Raw genomic sequence first — 5250 nt, 5'->3', positions numbered from 1 at the left:
TGTACCATGGACTTGATTAAATGAATAATTTTCCTCTAGGTCCGTAAATGATTAGTGATAAGGTCTTTTCTTGCGAGAACTAGAGAGTTTCATGTTCACCAATTGTCAAGCACACAGAATTCACAAATGACACATTGCACAAAAACTCAGGAAAATTAGGAGATAATGTCATCATTGGTTCATTGATCATCAGGAGTAGAAAAACAACTCACTAAAAATTCCATTTTTTCTTTTTTTTTCAAAATGAATAAATAAAATGATCAACATAAAATCTAAATTAAACAAACGAAATAAACAAACGAAAACATAATCAAAATAGCAAGTATTGATAGCATCTAGAATTCCCCCCACACTTACAGATTACATTGTCTTCAATGTTATTAAAATATAAGCCAACAATGAAAGTGTAAATGAAGAATACCTGGGAGGCGAGATATGACTCTCGCCTCCTAAGGGTGGTCCTCATCCATGTTGTGTGGAGGTGGTGGTGGCTGGAAGTCGGGCTACTACTGCTGATTGCTAGACTGTAGTTGCTGCTAGAAGCCCGGCCAGTAAGTCCTCCGGATGTCCTCAGGGAAATGAGGGACACGCAAATAGCTATCGACACTGAAACCCGCATCAATGCGAGTTTGGGTCAGTACCTGCTCCAACGATGCCAAGCAAGCAGTGTGGTGTTCCGCCAGCTCAATGATCAGCTTTCTAGTCAAGGCAGACTGACTCTGTAGATTAGCAATATTTTCCTCATGCCGATCAACCCGGCTAGTGAAGTCCTCGCGAGACGTAGGGGCTGTCCGCTTCTGCTTTGGCCGTGGGGGCTGCGATGATCCTGCTCCTCTATCTTGCTCTGAGGCTGCCCAGCCAGAAGCAATCCGGATGATGCTGTTGAGATCAAAAGCCTGAATGGGCTTCTCAAGATGTGCATTCGGGATGGCCACTCCAGCGGCCAGAAAAAGCTCCGTCAGCAACGACGGGTATGGGAGGCCAATGCTGTTTCACCGCAGCGCATGGTGAATACCATTGTTGATGATGGCCCCCACATTCAAGGGCTCTCGCCTCTTAATTACCAGTAGGACCAAGGCCCTTTCTTTTGTAACCTCCGAGATGTGAGTTGAAGGAATAAGCCTAGTGCATACAAAATGGAACCACACCTTGGTGTAGTTTGCCAGATATCGAGCCTCAAAGGTGGATTCAGTGTTTTGCTTTATTGTCCACCTCGCAGGCCCGTCGCAAAGGGCTTTCAGAATTTCCTGCGGATCTTTATCTGGAGAGTCTTGTTGCTGATCAGAACTGGGGGTGGGGATGCCAAAGTGATTGTTAATTGTCTTGGCATCAAATTTAATCACATGCCCTCTCACCTTGGTCTTGTTGTTGGTGCACTTTCTCGTGTTCGTGAAAAAATTCACGAACGAGAGTAGTGGACCCCGCTGCAAGCTCAGAACAGAAATTTTTCCAGCCCCTATCCCGAATAACGTTCATGATTTCCTGTGGCAATTTGTCATTTCTTGTTTCGAATCCCCTTTCTCAAATGCAGGCCCGACTCTTATTGTGCCTTTCATATTGCTTTTCAGCTTCTTTGGACATATATTGAGTGATGTCATAATCGGGAGGAGGCACTGCTGGGGCAGGGGCTTCTACCGGGGCAGGGGCGGGTGAGCGGTTGCTGGAGCTTGCACCGAGCTTGATCCGGTTAGCAATCCTCTTGAACGACATTTTTTTTTCACTTTTAGTAACACAAGATTTTCATAGCAAACACCCCAAAAGTTCACTCAAAATTCCAAATTTTCACTAAATGAAAGCTGCCCAAACTCACAATTCTGACAACCAATAATCCACCGAAGCAAAAAAAAATTTGGCAGAGTTTCCCCTCAAAATCTACTGTTTTCCTTGCGCATAAATTTAAATTTCACAAGCGCTCGAACTCCCTAGAGAGTTCAAGGCCCAGATAAATCAAAATCTTAGGAAAAGCATAGGGAAAAATGCTACTTACTTGATGGCTTGAAGGTTTGAGAAGAAATCAAATGAAAACACCAAGCTCTTCAATAGATTCGCTTGAAGGAGAAAGTATTGGGTGATTTTAGGTGAAAAGTGAGAGCTTGGGAGGATTTGAGAGAATTTGAGAGGATTTTTGGCTGAGAAAATTCAGGTGGTGGCTGAGCAGAAATGAGGCTAGGGCTCGGGAGAGTTTCCATGAACAAGTGCATCTAGGAATCCATTTCTTGGGACGTGCGCTGCAACGCGAGCATGTGCGCGCTTAGGCGCACGACTACGGGTTTTTTTTTTTCTGGGAAACGCGCGCTGCAGCGCGAGCTTGTGCGCGCTTCGGCGCGCATCTTCGATCTGGAATGCGCGCTGCGGTGCACTGGGATCGTGCTAGTCACGCTTACACTCCCTCTCCCAAGCCTCTGGAAATCTAGCCTGATAGTAATCTAGCTTGATAAAAATCTAGCCTCTGGAAATTTTTGTGACCTCCAATGACCTACAAACAACCATAAATATATATATACTTTTTTTATCAACACTTGCCATACAAGTTGTATTAGAAAAACCTAATAACACAATTATCAACAAAATAAATCAATGATCAACAAATCACACAAAATTAATGTAAGAAAAATCAAAATAAATAATGGGGTAGAAACTTAGGTTGCCTCCCAAGAAGCGCTTGATTAAACGTCCCTAGCTGGACATGAAAATGACTTCATCCTCCTGGTTTTAACTCAATGGTACCGAATGAAGACACTCGCTTGATCTTAAATTGTGCAGACCATCTTAACTCCACTTTTTCGGGGGAGAGCTTCAACTGAGAGTTGAAAAGAAGGACGCGTTGGCCCAGAGTGAGATCTTGCCACGAGGTTCGTTGGTCATGCTTCTTCTTGGCTTTCTTCTTGGCCACCACCTTTTCATCGTTCATCGGGGTGGCAATGGCTTCGACCCTCTTAACAACATACTCCCCCGTATCATCTTTCTTGGGACAATGTTCATTGTTCGATTTATTTTTGGTTAGGGAATTGGTGGGGCCATTCCCCAAAGAATCTTTTAGCACAACTTCTTGAGTGAACTTGATACAAGATTTCACTTCCTCCACTCGGTTGCAAGTCGGATTTTCTTATGGAGACCTCTTGGGATTTAAGATGTTGAATATGGCTTTCTCCGCATTGACCCTTAGAGTCAAGTTCCCACTATGAACATCTATTAAAGCCCTTCCGGTAGCTAGGAAAGGCCTCCCAAGGATAAGGGGGCAAAACTACAAAATCAACCGGGAAGATGAACTTATCCACCTTTACCAATACATCTTCAATGATTCCCCATGGGTAGGTAATGGACCTATCCGCCATTTGTAGGGAGATGGTTGTAGGGGTGACCTCTCCAAGCCCTAGTTTCCAGAAAACTGATAAAGGCATGAGGTTACTGCTAGCTCCAAGATCACACAAGGCCTTCTCGAAGTGAGAATCTCCAATAGTACACGAAATAGTGAAACTCCCAGGATCCTTCAACTTTTGAGGCAATTTCCTTTGAAGGATAGCGCTACACTCTTCCGTTAGCTTGACGGTCTCATAATCCTCCAACCTCTGCTTCTTTGCCATGACATCCTTCATAAACTTGACATAATTAGGCATTTGTTCAAGTGCATCCGCAAACGGAATGTTGATATGGATCTTCTTGAAAATCTCTAAAAACTTTGAAAATTGAGCATCCATCTTCTTTTTCTTGAATCTTTACGGATACGGAAGGGTAGGAGTGATGAGAGGAGGATTATCCGAAAAAGAGATCGACTTAGGCCTTGCACTCTCCTTTGGCTGCTCTGATTCTACCTATTCTTCCTTGGTTTTATCCTCTTGGGGCTTAGGAGCCTCAACTTCTTTCCCACTTCTCAAGGTGACTATGTTACATTGCTCCTTGGGGTTTTTCACAGTGTCACTAGGAAAGTTCCCGAATGATAGGCTCTTCATTGAGTCGGTGAGTTGGCCAATCAGTGTCTCCATAGTCTTCATAGTAGCGCTCATGTTTGTTCAATGAGTCTCGATATTATCAAGTCTAGCCTCATCTTTGTTGAACCGCCCCCTGGTTTCTACAATGAATGTACTCAACAGGTCTTCTATCGATGGCTTGCTATGAGGTAATGGCTGACTATACCCTGGAGGAGGTTGCAATACATTCTTGTTGTTGCCATAAGAAAAGTTCTCGTGGTTCCGGAGTCCTGGGTGGTACTGAGTAGGTAGGTTACTCAGCATGTTATTGCTTCAGTAGTTGAAATTCCTATTGTTCATATACTGCACTTGTTCTACAGCACCACCTTCACCAATGTAAGATGTACTGGCAACCATAGCCGTCTCCTTACTCGATGTGGCTTCCTTTGAGGTCAACTCTGAGATCTTGTTGGTCAAAGTTGATATTTGTGCTGAAAGAGCGACCAATGGATCAATCTCATGCATTCCTGTAGCCCTCTTCACACTTGACTGCTCACTTAGCCATTGAGCATTGTTGGAGGCCATCTCCTCCAATAATAATTCAGCCTCCTCATAGGTCTTGGACAACATCGTCCCACCTGATGCCGCATCTATAATTGTCCTAGTTTGTCCATCCAGACTGTTGTAGAAGATCTGAATTTGGAACCAGTCCTCATATCCATGCTACAGGCATTTTCTGAGCAACTCCTTGAAATGCTCCCAGGCCTCATAGAGAGGCTAAAAGTCCATATGTCTGAATTGCGCAATCTCGCTCCTCAGATGAGCGGTCGTTGATGGAAGGAAGAACTTGGTTAGAAACTTCTATGCCAACTCTTCCCACGTGCCAATACTACCAGCTTGAACTGATTGGAGCCAACCCCTCACCTTGTCCCTAAGTGAGAACGGGAATAGGCGCATTCTTATAATGGCTTGGTCCACACCATTCATCTTGATGGTGTCGCAGATCTCCAGAAACATTGCTAGATGCACATTGGGGTCTTCAGATGGTAGCCCCCCTTACTGATTCTATTGAACCATATTTATCAATGTAGGCTTCAGCTCAAAGTTGTTCGCGTTGATCGGCTGCCTCCTGATGCCAGAATAATTCTCATTCACTACCGGTCTGAAGTAATCCCTCAAAGCCCTCTGCTGGTCGTTGTTGTTACCTTCTGCCATGACTCAGTTTCTATTATGATGTTCCCTTCTTAGTCTCGAAATAGCTCTCTCAATTTCTGGGTCTAAAGGAACAGTCTTCAAGCAGCGGACTCGGCGCATACACTGCAACTAAAAGAATAGATGAACG

General features: G+C 44.3%; 1 non-coding gene across 1 annotated transcript; it reads left to right on the top strand.

The window, feature by feature from the left end:
• The first annotated feature begins 4623 nt into the window (after positions 1-4623).
• On the top strand, positions 4624-4730 carry LOC112092887. Its single transcript, XR_002902805.1, has one exon. It is a non-coding gene; the product is annotated as a small nucleolar RNA R71 (small nucleolar RNA).
• The last annotated feature ends 520 nt before the right edge of the window (positions 4731-5250 follow it).

The sequence above is a fragment of the Morus notabilis genome, unplaced genomic scaffold, assembly GCF_000414095.1.
Source record: "Morus notabilis unplaced genomic scaffold, ASM41409v2 Scaffold894, whole genome shotgun sequence".
Taxonomy (NCBI): Eukaryota; Viridiplantae; Streptophyta; class Magnoliopsida; order Rosales; family Moraceae; genus Morus; species Morus notabilis.
The sequence above is the reverse complement of the archived record's forward strand: the minus strand, read 5'-3'. Positions and strand labels throughout refer to the sequence as shown.